The following is a 15,963-nucleotide window of genomic DNA, read 5'->3' on the forward strand; positions in this document are numbered from 1 at the left end:
GTCAGAAATGAGAAGAGAGAAGCTTTCTAGGGCTTAAGCTTAGTGGTCGTGTCCTACAGTCAGCGTGTGCTCTGATACCAACTTTGTAGCGACCAGACCTCAAATGGCCTGTGCTGCTGTGCACCAGTGTCATCCCTGGATCAGTAATGCTGACACGCACAGTACAAATGGAGGATTTATAACAGAGTGGCAATCACACACTTATTACATCGAACATCTCCAAAGAGATTAAGTATAATAAACATGGCTTAAGGTCATCTAAAAACGATAACAGCGGAAGACTTGGAAGATAAGTGAGTCCATCAACTCCAGCTGCATCACTGAGTATAAGACCACGACCTAAGGCACCTTACTCGTCGTCTGAAAAGTCTGCAACATGAAACGTTGCAGCCCGAAAACGGGTCAGCACATAGAATATGCTGGCAAAGCAACACATAGAGAGCAATGAACAATGATAAGGCTATACTATATGCATATATGGCTGGTGGAAAGGCTCTATGGTTACAGTTTTTGCGAAAAGCCAATTTTATCCTACTTCAAAAGGAATAAATTTTATTTAACTATCTTGGTGGTTGAAACATTGAGAAGGTACCTCCAACTCAATCCCAATTAAGTAACATCATTAACCCGACAAAATTAATTATAAGTATCACGGTGATGAGATTCAAATGATAATCCAGGTACTAGATACTCAAGTTGTCCATAACCGGGGACACGGCTAATCATGATCAGTTTGTACACTCTGCAGAGGTTTGTGCACTTTTCCCACAAGACTCGATCGCCTCCGCTTGATTCTCGCACTGCATGATGTTTGAGAAACGGATGACCGAGACACAGTCTTTCAGAAACAGTCACTCTCTACTCTGGATGGACCGGTACACCTACTTTCCCCTACATCTGCTAGTCCACCTCTTCAAGAGATCCTGTAACCTACTCAGCTATGCTAGAGCCCATAATAGCTTGCGGCTGCACATGGAAGTTTCTAGCATGAATAATCTTATGATCCCTTTGAGCCTGGGTGGCGGACCTTATACAAACAGACAACACTGGGTTCTCCAGGTGCCTCAATCCACCCAGATGTGAGTTTTAGTTGCCACCTTAAGTTGAACCATTATTAAACACTCACATATGTCATGAATATCTCTCAAACCCAAACCACGTCTACGCATAGCATGGCAATAATAAAAGCAACGTAGAAGTAACTCCCAAGGGTTTGATAGTAAACAGGTAATAGGTACTACCTCAACTACATCCCAATACCCACAGTTTAATTAGATCCTAATCATGCAATGTGTTTGGGAAAATAGATCTAATGCAATAAAACTGGGTATGAACGGGGTATGATCAAAGTGTTACTTGCCTTGCTGATGATCCGCAAAACCTAGCGAGTCGAAGTAACAAGCGGCACACTCCGGGTATTCTATCGCAAACAAACAAGCATACAATCAGTACTCAGCTAATGCACAGGTAAAACTCGAATGAAAGATCCAACCAGAAAGTTAAACTTAAGAACTCCGGTTTGCAAAAAGAATCAACTCGAAAGAAGCAACGAAAGTCAAACGGCGGAAGAAAGACACTTCGTTTGCTAATCTGGATCTAGGTCAAATTTTACTGTAGCAAAAACTTGTTTGAGTAGGTTAAACGGAAAGAGAATTTCGAGACGAAACTCTAGGCGCTTGAATCACCTGATTCCGATAAACGAGCGAAAAGTTAAACAGATTCGAAGTTTCGATCAGAAGTCGAATCTGAGAAAATAACGAGAAAATCCGTCGAAAAAGAAGAACGGACGAACGGTTAAATAACGGACGTTCGTTAACAGAGAAAAACCGACGAACTCGTTCGTTAAAACGAACGGTTCGGTGAACGCTCGTAAAATAAGAAAACCGAAAAAAACCGATCTAGGGTTTTTTTTAAAACAAAAGGTTTTTTTCAGAAAAACCGGTCAACACGAACGGCAGTACCTCGACGGGGCTCGCTCCGGCGAGGGGCTCCGGTGGGCGGGGTCGGCGGCGGGGCAGCAGGGCTAGGGGGCGGCGGCTCCGGCGGGTGAGGGGCGGGGCTCGGGCGCCGCTCCCGGCGACGGGTGGTGCGGCAAACGGCGGCCGGCGGCGGTGGCTAAGATGCGGCGGCGGCGGGCTCCTCCAGCGGGTGGTGGCGGCGAAAACGGAGGGGGGGCTATATATAGGTAGGAGGGGGGCTAGAGGGCTTGGGGAAGGGGCAAAGCATGAGGCGGCGGCGGCTTCGTGCTCCCGGCGGACTCCGGCGGCGTGGGGAAGAAGGAGAGCACGGGCGGGCCGGCCTGGCTTCGGCTGGGCCTCGGCCCAGTCTGGCAAGCGCGTATTTTCTTTTTTTAAATATGTTCCGCGGAAAATATTGCGTAGATAAATAAATAAAAATCAGAAAAATACGAGATAAATTTTCCCCGTCTAGTTAGAAAATCTAGAATAGAGTGAACATTTTTAAAATCAAAAATAAATATTTTGAAAACATGCATATTTTTAAATGCAATAAAAATTGCAAATAAAATCCAATAAATTCCAAATAATGTTTTTAACATTTTTCCTCCAGTATTTCAATGTTTTTGGAGAAGTCATATTTTCTCCTCTCGTTTATTTTAAAATGAAATATTCTTCCGGAGAGAAAAATAATCAAAAACCAAAATCCTCGTTGGAAAATCAAATAAGAAAATTCAAGAAAATCCCCAACTCTCTCCGAGGGTCCTTGAGTTGCTTAGGATTTATCGAGGATTTGTCAAAATGCACAAAACATGATATGCAAATGATGATCTATGTATAACATTCCAAATTGAAAATTTGGGATGTTACAGTGGAAGGCAAGCTTGGCGGCCGAATATGTAGATTCCTTTCTTTGTAACCGACCTTGTGTAACCCTAGATCCTCCCGGTGTCTATATAAACCGGAGGACTTAGTCCGGAAACGGAGATACTTATTACCATAGTCATACAGGCTAGACTTCTAGGGTTTAGCTATTACGATCTCGTGGTAGATCAACTCTTGTAGTACTCATATCCATCAAGATCAATCAAGCAGGAAGTAGGGTATTACCTCCATAGAGAGGGCCCGAACCTGGGTAATCATCGTGTCACCTGTCTCATGTTACCATCGACCTTAGACGCACAGTTCGGGACCCCCTACTGTGACACCCAAGTTTTTTTTATTTGGATTTTTTTAAAAGATTTTTATTTGACTTGAGGGGAGTGATTTAAATTTTTCTTCAAGAGAACTCTCACTCTCAAATATTTTTCTTTATGGCAAAAGTTTTATGTGGATTCAACCAAGATCTGTCTTTGGTCTTGGAGGTCCTTGCTTTTCACTTGGACTCAAGACAAAATATTTTCACTTGGGAAATGACTTTTGAAAATCTCCTTGAAATTTGCACTATGGCTTTTGGAAAATCCTTTGCCACTTTCAACAATTCCTTCTTGCCATGGCCTTAGTGCAAATCCCCTCTCCTAACCCTTTCCTCACCTTTGGATCATGATTTGCATCAAATCCAGCAAGTTGAACCTCCCCATGTGATTATTTCCATTTATATTCTATTCAAATAAATTTCTGCCTTCTTTCCTAGCACTTGGAGATTTGCAAAGGAACTCCACTTTCTGTCTTGATTTTTGCCCCCAAACCTTTTTCCCCTCCTAGTCCTTTGAACCCTCAACCAAGAACCATGAAGATCCACTGGTCTTCAGTTCAAAATTTTCAAACTACACCTGCTGCAAGTTTGGACCAGATTTGTCAAATTTGGTGAAATTCATTCAAAACCTTCTCCAAAAATTCCAAGTAAAATCAGGCAGCCTCTGGGTGCATTGAGTGGTCACCTCACCAAGTTACAGCTCCAGAAAAATTTATCTCATTGCAAAATCCTCCTGTCGAACACCTGCAGTGCACTGTCTGTATCAAGTTCAGAAAAATTCAGAGATTCAGTCAGTGGCTTGCTGTCGTTTTCTTCAGAGAAGGACATCAATCTCGCCAGTACCACCGTGTCGCCTTGCTCCTCGTCCCCGCCCTCTTGTTCCTGCACCGCACGAACGCCTGGCGCCTTGCGGGCGTTGGCGACGAGCAGCAGAAGGTGCGCCGCCCCGTGACCGACGCCGGCGGCGGCTTTGGGGACGCCAGCGGGAGACACAGCGCCGACGACGCCACCCAGCGCCGCCCAAACCACCGGAGCTCGCCGCGTGGCCTTCCACTCCCCCGAACGCGTTGCCGCTCTCGTCGTGAACCGCAGGGCGCAGAGCGCGCTCTCTGCCGCTGTTGAGCCCGTGCGGTCACCTCACCGTGGACCGACGCCATTACGCCAAGACCGACCCCGTTTAGCTGTGAAACGACTCCAGTAACCTCCACTGACGCTACCTGGCCGCTCAAACCACCTGCCAATCCACTGCTCCGCCGTAATCGCTCACCGGAGATTCTCCGTTCACGGCCACCCCGTCGATCTGCCTATAAATAGAGGCCCCGAGCTTCAACTCGAGCACCCACCATCCCTGCACTCCCCCTAGAGCAAGCCTAGCCACTGGTAGAGCCCCGAGGAGGTCTCCTTCCTCGACTCCGGCCGCCGCGACCCGCCACGGGATCCAGCCCGATTCGCCCCCGTGTGTGCTTCCCCGCCCCCATTCTCTTGCCAGTAGCTTCACCTTGCATCCCTCGTTCTGACCCGCGCCTCAATTCGTAGTTTGCAGCCCTCCACCGGAGTTCCCCATCCTCACCCGAGCCGCCGTCCGCCGGAGATAGTGTCGCCGTCGACGTGGTGCTCCCCGTTGGACGAGTCTACCACCCACCGACGCGGAAGAAGACGCTGAAGCTCTTGGTACCCTCCGTTTCTCCTAACTCGCCGTGGTTCGACGCCGGCATCCACCGCAGTCTTCGGGCGCCGGCGAGCTTTTTAAACCTGACAGGTGGACCCCGCCTGTCAGCCTCTATTCTATTCTCCTCCGAACCGTTTTCTGTTGGCGCCTTCGGGCAAATACGTTTTCTCCTTTGCGCTTGCGCATTCCCAACCGAAGCGTTTTCTGTTTTCTCAGTTAAAACCCTGGAACTTTTCTGTTTCATTATAGATAAGTCCCTGGACAGAAACCTTTTTAACTTTTTAATAAAAAGGAATTTTTGAGTGATTCTTTTTCTGACAATCTTCAAATTTTGTCTAGTTTTTTATGGGATTTATGTGAAAATAATTTGGAAAAGTTTCTGTGCAAGTGTTGGTTTTCACGTTAGTACCCGTTTCGTGATTGCCGTAGGTTCCGGAAGAGGTGAAGGAGCCGCGAACTTTGCCGAGCTAGACTCCGACTTCTCCGAACCAGGCAAGCATGTTTTGAACATTTGATATGACAGGTGTTTTACATGTTCACGTGAGAGTTTGTGCGTGGCATATGAGTGTCGGTAAATACCTCGTTGCTTGTAAGGCAACGACCCGGTTGTTCCAAAGTCGCGATGATCTCTGATGAGAGATGGCCTAATCATGTGGTGACATGAAGGGCAGCAAGGTGGTACTGTTGTAGCATACCAGCCTTGCGTCATCCGACTTTCTCCGACGTTAACGTGGTTGGAGCCACGTTATCATTCTTTTCCCGCATGTTCCAAAGTTGCGATGATCTCTGATGAGAGATGGCCAAATCATGTGGTGACATGAAGGGCAGCAAGGTGGTACTGTTGTAGCATACCAGCCTTGCGTCATCCGACTTCCTCCGACGTTAACATGGTTGGAGCCACGTTACCGTTCTTTCCCCTTTCCGTGCTACCACATGTCTCATTGCCAGGATGCGGTTTAGTAAGTTGGTAACCTCTTTCCTCCAAAACACCGCAGACGGAACTAGTCCCCGTGACTACTGAAATCCGTTGGCTGTGGTTAAGTACAAACTCTGCAGAGTCAATTCTTTCCAAATCATCGTATCCATGATCAAGTAGTGTAAACATTATATCCATATCTATCCGTGTGAAAAACTTGTCCCCGGTGAACAAGCTCAAGTGGTAAATCCAGTTTTATTGTTATTCCTGTGGATGGACTAACTTTATATTTGTCGCATGCTTGTGATAATTTATGTTCCCGAACGATTGTATTATTGAGCTGTGATATAAGCCCTTTATGTGACGTCGCGCAGACATCCGACTGTGGCGTGTCCTTATTTCTTACTTTAAATATAAGCCCTTTATGTGATGTCGCACAGACGTCCGACGGTGGCATGCACTGTCTTTATTTTCTGTTGCAAGCCCTTTATGCGGTGTCGCCTCGACGCCTGACTGTGGCATTATTATTCTGCATTTTCCTCTCGAGGAGTCTTTCAGACACTCGTTTGGCACCTGTATTATTAATCCGCATTTTCCGCTCGAGGAGTCTTTCAGACACTCGTTTGGCACCCGCATTATTATTCCGCATTTTCCGCTCGAGGAGTCTTTCAGACACTCGTTTGGCACCAGTATTACTATTCTGCAGTTTCCGCTCGAGGCGTCATTCAGACCCTCGCTTGGCACCCAGTATTTATTATCTCTATGTCTGAACGCACGGGTTAACTTGTTCATATGCTTCATGTTTGCATTTGTTATATCTTATGTCCGAACTGTCTTGCGAGTACTTTCATAGTACTCACCTGGCTTGTTGATTTGGCCAGATGTTGACGAAGGCGATCTCTTGGATGAAGAGTTTGATAGCGCGTCCGGCGCCTAGAGGAGTCCCAGTCAGTCCTGCGCGATCCCGGATTTTGGTCACTTGTATTGTATACGCTTCCGCCACCCACAATAAGTCTTCTCGAGCCTCACTCCGACGCTCGAAGAGTTGTAGTCTTCTGGAATCATATCACTCGCTTCGCGATGATATTTCCACCACCGTTATTATCGTGAGTTAGTAGTTTGCCACCCTATCCGCCGTCTTGTTTTAGCGGCGTGCATGTAATAAATTGTTGGGCAGTCTCTGCTCAACCTTGTATTATATTTAGTACTCCTGGTATTTTTCTTCTGTGACCAAGATATTGTCTACCAGTGAGAAGGAATTCTTCCTCGCTGGTCCGTAAAAGGGATTGGTCTCTCAATAATTATTTTATTGAAAAACCGGTCGTGACACCTACCCAAGATCCGCCGGTTTTGACACCGACACCAACAGATAGTAACCCAGTTCTATTGACATAGCACTGTCTCCACCATAGAGCACCCAGTACACGAGCAGTTAGTAAGGCAACTATAGTGGCCAAAGCACGAGCACCACCACTCCGAACCCCAACTCAACGCTTAAAGCAGAAGAAGAATTTTTCTCAGGTCAGGTTCTGTAGCTATGGTTCATACTCCTTTGCTCTTGCATCACTGTATTTACTCATACCAACTATTTTCAAATTTGAAGGATGGAATTGAAACTCCAATGGCGCAACAGGTATGTTTTAAACCTGTTCTTTAACTGGTTTGCTGTTGTAACTTGCTCTATGTTGATTTTAGTTTCAATTGAATAAACAGTTATGTTCTCATGTCATGCACATTACAAGTGTTATTATTGTTGTGTAGTTTCCCACACTTATATTATGTCTATGCTGCTTTGTCTTAAACAAATATTATTTGAACTGTGTCTATCTTGATTTGGCAACAAAACTAGAATGATATAGACCATACAATGACCATGGTACATAGATATATGTTTGTTTCATGCTGTTATCCTGTCCACTTTACTACTGAACTGATTTACCAATATGAGTTTCATATACAACATGGTAAACCTGTTCTGTGTCTGCTTGTTTCTCTTTTAGAATGCGGACAAAAATTGGAGAAGAATACCCGATTATGCAATGGTAAAGGAAGTAATGCAGATAAGGTTCAACATAGTGAGACATCCCTGTTGGTCTCCAAGAAAGCTGATAAAAACTATCTTGACGACAGTGAGACAACCCAAAAGTCATGTCTTGATGTAGTGTTCGAGTTACTAGCCACTATTGCTGACACAAGCTCTTCGAACTCGCTGCCTGAATTTCGTCTTCTTGAGTCTCAACTTCAAGTTGAAAGACATCGATCAGATGTGCTGCGACACGAAGCCGAAGGACTAAGGAAGTCCCTGTAGAATTTAGATGCATACTTTCTGGTGCAACAACAAGCGCTGGACGATTTAAGCGCCAAACAAGAGAAAGTTAATAAGCTTGCTAAGCATCTCTCCAGCATGCTGGGTACCTAGGATATTGTTTCTTGAGCTCTTCTGAAGTCGTTTCAGTTCTGGAATTGTTTTGCTGCGGTGTTTATTTGCACTGGTCGCCAACTTTGACAACCAGTGTATCTGATATGCTGCTTTGTTCCCTATATTTGCACTGGTGGCGAACTTTGATGCCCAGTGGATGTAATATGTGTAATAGCCGTAAGAGTCTAGCGTTAGTTGCTTGATTATTTATTTCATTGTTGTCTTGTTTAGTTGTTTTCTTGTAGTCACTGCAGTTCTTTTCCACGTTTTTCTAGTGGCCACAATAACCTATTTTTTATAACTAGGCCACAATAACCAATGGCAACATACGGACCGTTGTAACCATGGTCCGGCTACCTGCTGTAGTGACCATGGGCCTCCTATGGATCGTAGAATCCATGGGCCCTCGACGGGCCATATAATCAATGGGCCTTATATGGTACATTCGAGGACCAAATGGTGCGCAAAATTGGCTGTAAACGGGCTAGAGTGTAAATCATGTGTTTATGACCCGACCATAACGGGCCGTTAATAGGCCGAAATGTATAGCGGTCTTAATTCTATCGACGGGCATCACGGTCGTTAATGGGCCGTATTTGATGACACTACGAAACAGCCCAATGGGTTAACGGGCCACAAACGGGCCGACTATAACCACGGGTTGAAATTGGCCCACAAGCAGAACAGGCCAGTAACGGGCCGTAAGCAACTGATTGCTGGAAATGAGCCCAAGAATAAATCGGCCCTTAGAAGGCCGAAAGGTAACACGGGCAGGAAATGGCCCAACAGAATAATGGGTCGTTAATGGGAAGCGTTACACTTTTCATTATGGGCCAGTTTCACCACGGGCCTTTAATGGGCCAAGAGTTACAAAGGGCCTCGTATGGGCCAAAAGACGTCATGGGCCATATATGGGTCAGAAGTTAAAATAGGCTGGAATCATATTGGACGGCCCAGATGACACTACTGGGCCCAATTCGGATAGGCCATAACGGGACGTGAGTTAGCGGGCTATAAATGGGCTATATGCGAACATGTCGTTAACAGGCTTTCCGCGGCTGGCCCACTACCTTTTGACCAAGTCAAACGGGCCGGCCTTTTCACCTGAATGGGCCTCTATTGGGCCGTGCCACGTGTTGACGTATCATAGGCGCCTCTTGTCCAATCAGTGGACGACATCTGAACGCTGAGCCAACACGTGGTTCCTCTGGTCATTGATAATTTTAGACGTGGAAAATCCCCATTGGTCCAGGCTCTTAACGGGTTATCGGATCCAAACAGGAACCTGATAGCTTATCGGCGACCCGTTACGATGGATGTCACGTGTCGGTTACCTTTGACGAAAGCACTTCCATGACGCGCCATTTATCGTCATGGAAGTGGACACTCCCGTGATGATAATTTTGGTACTGTCATGGAACACTTCTACGACAGCACAGGTATGACTATCTTGATTCTGTCATAAAATCGTCATGGATGTACATGCATGATAGAAAACGTGACCTACTGTGACAAACACACATCATCACGGAAGTGTATTTTTTGTAGTGAGATGACGATGAAGATTGACGCGCTGTTTACGACCTTGGGTTCACGCAAGCGCTTCCCCCTCCCTGGCGCGCCAAAGATGTCATGGTGGAACAGGATCACCTATGAGATCATCCGCCCCTTGTGGTTCAGCAAGGGGGAAGGGCACGTTGCACAAAGAGCGGAGACCATGAAGTAGCACGACAGGGGTGACGCTGTTGGTTTTTACCCAGGTTCGGGGCATTGGGAAGCGTAAAACCCTACTCCTGCTTTGTTGGATTGATGGGAGGACCGTGGTGGTCATGCAGCGTTCAAGCCCGGGAGGTTGCCTCAGGGAGAGCAGCTATGCGCCTAAGGGTGTGCAAGGGTCCGAGTCCTCTCTTAGGTTGCCATGGTCCTCCTTTTATAGGCTAAGGGGTTACCATAGTGGCAAATCAGTCTTTATCTACTGATTAGATAGCCAACAGTGCTATCGTACCTAACTCTGGCAGTTAGGACAAAGTGCATTAAATGCACTGCTAGGTGTCACGCTGAGGATGCAGCCCGACAAGCCTATCGCGCTGCTCAACCACCTTCCTATCTGTCTGCATGACACGCCTGTGGACGGGTGTCATTTAGGGCAAATCTCCTTTCCAAATGGCTGCCATGTGCCAAATGATAGCCACTTAATCAGTTGGGGGCTCGACACCACACTAATAAGTGACTTGCGTCGTTGTGCGGTGGAGCGGTGCAGTCTTGGCAGGGTGACTTTCCCTTGGCGGCCTCGGCAAGCCTGCCAGGGGATCTTGGGGCTTGCCCTTGGTGAGGCCTCGACCTGACCAGGCTCGCCTGCCCGGCAAGGGAGGTTTATCCTTAGTGATATCTGGCTCCTTTGGCTTGTCTTTGTCTTCTTGATCCGCCCTTTGATTTCTCAAAGAGCTGTCCCTCTGGCTTGTTCTTGTCTTGGGAGCTTGGTGTCATTGTAATCTTGCCCTTGCGCTTGTGTACAATCTGGGCAACATACGCAAAGGTTTGTTACACCGACATCACCCTAGCGGCTCAGTACATCCAGCGAGCTTCCTGGTCGGTTAACCGCCTCAGAGTGCGCTCAGTATGCGCACATATTTTCGAAGATAAGGGCTTTAATAGATAATGGCTTAACTGGAGTCGATTGGACCCATTGCTGGGTCTCATGGAGGATCTTACCGCTGAGCCGGCGCAGCGGCTTAATGTGCCAATACACTGGTGATGTGAAGGACCCACAACGGTATAATCAAAAATCTCTGACTGGTAGAGAAATTAATGAAATGGCCAAGTCACTACTTGGGGAGCCTAAAGAAGCCTGCAATAAGACGGGGTTGAGGCCCTTCTGCATTTCTAACCCGTCCCCTACAGTAAGTACTTTGAGTAAATCTTCATCTTGCTTAGCTATCTTGTATGCTTCATACCTTTTAAATCACTGCCAGTATACATATATATATATACAGGCCAATTCTCTCTTTTGGAAGAAGAAAATAATAGCAGCTCCACCGGCTAAGAAGTGTAAAGCAGTGAAGCCTCGCGGTCCGACTCGTTGGAAGAAACCAACAGTAGAAGAGCTGCTCCAACTAGATGAGTCGGAGGTAGAACTTGATTCCCTTGGTTTACTTTTCATGCAACTTATTGATGTTGATTCCTCTCCGGACGATGTGGAGACAAGTCGGGCTAACGAAGCAGAGGTAATTTCTGACTCCTCCGACTCAGAACCCTTGCCAAGAAAGAAAACACAGCGGGTCATCCGGAAAGTAAGGTTTTCTCACCCTCATGCTTACTTGGATCCCAATTTTCTTTTGAAGAAGCAGCGGCATGAGTCTAGGCATCAGACCCAGAGTGGCGGCTCTGAAGATCTCGTGGCCGGTTTATCCAACATACCGGCTCCAGGGAAATGTCGCAATGAGGTGCCTCATAGCCTGACTCTCTTTCTTCCATGAGTCGATCTCGTGCGGCAACCTCTTAACCCTTTTGACTCCAATCCGGTGACTCAACTAGAACACAGCTGCCGGCTCTGATCATAAATCCAGGGTAATCATTTCCCCAACAGAACATCTTACTGTAGTCCCCATTATATAAAACAATATGCATCTTGGTTACAGGTTCAAACCCAAGTCCATGAAGAGAAAACTTGGTGAGTCATCCACAGGCCAAGATGTTCCTGAGTCTGAAAAACCCCCTATAGAAAATCCTGACGCCCGGGTTGATGTAAACAAAGGCCAGCTGGCTGAGTGTGATGAACTAGTTGCTCAAGATGAACCAGTAACCACCGAAGCTATGAATACTCAAACTGGCACTGAAGACCTGGTGAAGGATGTTGACCCGTGAAGTCCTTTGAAGGCATTTAAAGAAGTTCCTTCTCTCGAAAGGAAGGAAGAAGAAGTCACCATAAATGCCACGTCTTACAAAGCTCCAGAAATTTCCAATGTGCTGACAAAAGTTGCCACTAAGACTGAAACCCCCTTGTCTAAGAAGTGGAAGAATAAGCTTGACCTGCCAAGCTATGAAGAATTTAGCGCAGATGAATTGCACACATGCTATTTGAACCGCCTCGAGACCAGCCGTGAACTAGAAGCCGGACTGGTCAACATGATGAATATATATATATATACATATATATATATATATCCTTGTGTAGCCCCCAAGGGCCGGGTTATCATGCATATGATAACCCGGGACTCCCATTGTAACATCTCTTAAAGAATTAACCCATAGCTCCCAAGGGCCGACTTAGCTTTTAAGAAGGTTGGTCGGGTCTTGTCTTAGAAAAGAACAAATTACATTAGCCTCCAAGTGCCAAGGATATTGCTTGCAATGTGTTTGGGACTTGAATATATTTGCCATATTGTCCCTGTCCAATGTTTGATAGTATACTCATATGTCATGACTGATTTCCCATCATTATTGTAGGAAGCATTAAGTCTGGGCGAGCTAAAGCTCGCCGGCTCAAGAAAAGAATTTGAAGCTGAACAAGCCGGCTGTACCAAGGCTGAATCAATCTTGCAATCTTATTTTGAAGAATTGGAGAATCTAAAGTCGGCTTTCGACTCAGAAAGAACCACATTTCAAATGGGAAAAACCGCTCTGCTTCAACGTGCTGAAAACGCCGAGAGTCGCCTAGCCCCCCTTACTGAAGAACTGACTTGGATGAAGCGACACATTGCCCAGATGACACAAGCTATATTTGGTAAGCACTGGATATTATTATTTACTGACGGCTCCATCATATATATCAATGAGACCCGCCAGGCGGCTCACCTGTTGCTATTGTGTAGGTGAAACAACTTGCACGCTGCCAGACAACATTGTCAAGTTGAAGGCTGTATATTCTCTCGCACAGCAGCTATACACAGGGAGCATCCATGTCATCACGGCTGTGAGCAGCCCAAAAGAACTGGTCCGGCTTATAAAGGATTTTAGCAAGTATCAGGCGGCTTACGATAGCAATGGCACACTGGTGCCTGCTCCCACGTTGATATCATGTGATTTTGTCGGTGCAACAAACCCCGGGTCTGTTGCCCAGACTGTGCATAGGCACGAGAACAAGATTACAACACCAAGGACAGAATGGAGCACAAGGAATCAGTTCTTCGAAGGGCCAACGTGCGGCACAAGAAGGCCAAGAGTAGCAAGAGGAGCAAGATACTACTAAGGGAAAACCTCCCTTGCCGGGCAGGCGAGCCTAGCAAGGACGGGGTCACCCACGGAAGAAAACCTCTAAGCCATCCCGGCAGGGCCTGCCGGGACTCCTGAAGACGGAACCACCTCACCACACCACCTCACCTGGACGCACGTCGTCAATCGGTGCGGTGTAAAGCTCCAAAGTGATTAAGTGGCTGTTGTTTGCCACATGGCAGCCACTTCCTACAAGAAATAGCTACAGGCGACACCCGTCCTGCGATGTGTTGAGTGAGTCGGTGCGAAGCTGGCAAAACAGCCCGGCAAGGCCTGCCGGGCAAGCAATGATGTGACGTTGAGTGGCGCATTTAATGCGTTCTGTCAGCCTACAGAGTTAGGTATGATAGCACTGTTCGCTATCTAATTAGTGCATAATGAATGATTTGCCATTGTGGTGACCCCTTTGTCTATAAAAGGAGGCCCAAGGAAATCGTAGAAAGGGTTAGCGAATCCACCCCTTCACACATTCATACACGAGTGGCCGTTTCGCCCATAGGCAACCCTGCCGGGCAAAGTGTGTTATGCTCACCACCATTTTCCCACCATCAATCCACCAAAGCAGGAGTAGGGTTTTACGCCTCACGGCGGCCCGAACCTGGGTAAGACTGCCTGTGTGATTTTTGTCATGTTGTTCAATGCCTCTCTGCTCTTTGTGCAACGTGCCATCCCCCCGCCAAACCAGCAAGGGACTCTTGGTCCCATAGGTGGCCGTGGTTTCCCATGATATCTTTGGAGCACCAGGTAGGGAGATCACTTGCGCGAACCCTAGAGCGTGAGCAGCGGGTCATCTTCATTGCCATCTTCATCATCTTGCGGCTTCATCGATTATGGCGCCCAAGAAGAAACCCGGTGCTATAGCGCAGCCGTCCACCTCAAAAGCTCCGCCACCCGTGGCCACCGACGTTGCGGGGGATGCGGAGGTCGACGAGGATGTGGATGCTCCAAGGGACGCAGTCGACGCAGGCGGCGTCGTCACCACCTCCCCCATGGCCGAAACCGGAGGAGAGCAACATCAGCAACATCCCAACGGCCATGCTCCACGAGGTACGGGCGAAGTAGTTATTCCACCTGTACCTCTTCCCCTCACCATAGGGCACAACCATGGTGGTGGCGCCCGATCTGGGTCGAATCACCACCCTCCGGCCGCCCCCACCACAGGCGCGGCCACGGCGCGCGTGCCTCCTCCCGAACAGGTTGACCCAGCCACTATGCCCAATGGAGCCGCCGGCCCTCAAGCACCTTCACCGCGTCACCGTGCCCTCCAAGTGGCTGGCTTGCAACAGCGAGGACGTGACGCCGTCGCCACCAGCACCGTCAGAAGCCGGGTGACGGTACGGTCTACATCATCATCATCGATGCCAAGCCACGCTAACGAGGCCATGGCACGTGCCCAGCTGCTGCTGAGGTTTCCGCTGGCGGTCGATCAGATTGACGAATGGAGAGCCAGCATTCAGAGTCTGATCGGCTTCGCCGAGACTGGGGGCTCACGGCTAGCCGGCCCATCATGGTCTCCCCAAGCGATGACAACGACTCGCGCTGCTGGTCGTACGGATGGGGGCACTCCCACGGTGAAGTCCCCACCACGGCAGCCAGCGTGGGCGCGGCAGAACCAAGAACCTGACGACGTCTCGATGGCCTCTTCCGACCCTCGAGCACGTCCCGGCCAACAGCAAGCACCGGAGGTCAGGCGGAGGGGAGACGCGCGCGTCATCATCGAGCAACGCCGGAACGACCACCGCCAAACCAAGGGGTGCGATGGTCTCGACATTGACGAGCCCACGCTCAAGGATAGTGGGTGCCTGCCTTTCGAGGTTGGGTGCCCTGCCTTTACTCGTGAGCTGCGGCAAGTCCGTTGGCCATCCGCTCGCACGTTCAAGCCAGAGATACCAGAGAAGTATGATGGAAGGCCGAACCGGCAGAGTTCTTAAGCATTGACACCATAGCTGTTCAGGTTGCCGGAGGAAGAGATGAGAAGGTGTTTGCCAATTACTTCCCTTTGGCACTCAAGTCCAATGTGAGGTCTTGGCTGATGCACCTACCGAAGAACTCCATTTCGTCATGGGCTGACCGGGGCCATGAGTTCATTGGTGCCTTCAAAGGCAGCTATCAAGAACCAGGATGGCCCAGCGACCTGCAGCTTCTCCAATAGAAAGAAGGAGAGACCATTCGCAAGTATTTGCAGAGATTCAGCAGAGTCCACAGAAATATCCAGAATATCCATCCAGCGGCTGTGATAGCTGCCTTCCAGTCCAATGTGTGCAACCGCGGGATTCGTTCAAAGATGAACGTCCAGTTGCCCAAGACTATGAAGGAGCTTTACACCTTGGTGGACAAGTGTGCTCGGATGAAGAAGGGAAGGAAACTCCTCGGAGAAGAAGATTGCATCAACGTCGACTCAGAGGATGAGGATGAATGCACTAGTAAGAAGAGAAGCAAGAAGCACAACAAGAGGCGCAAGGATAAGGCAGTGATGACCGTCGAAGGATCGGGCACGCCCAGTACCGACAAGAAGGCTAAGGCCAAAGCCCCCGATAAAGAGGCTGCCGCGTGCGTTGACTGCTGGGAGCCTGCGGCAGTCGAGAAGGCTGGGAAATG

The sequence above is a fragment of the Aegilops tauschii genome, chromosome 7 (genome assembly GCF_002575655.3).
Source record: "Aegilops tauschii subsp. strangulata cultivar AL8/78 chromosome 7, Aet v6.0, whole genome shotgun sequence".
In the NCBI taxonomy this organism is placed as follows: Eukaryota; Viridiplantae; Streptophyta; class Magnoliopsida; order Poales; family Poaceae; genus Aegilops; species Aegilops tauschii.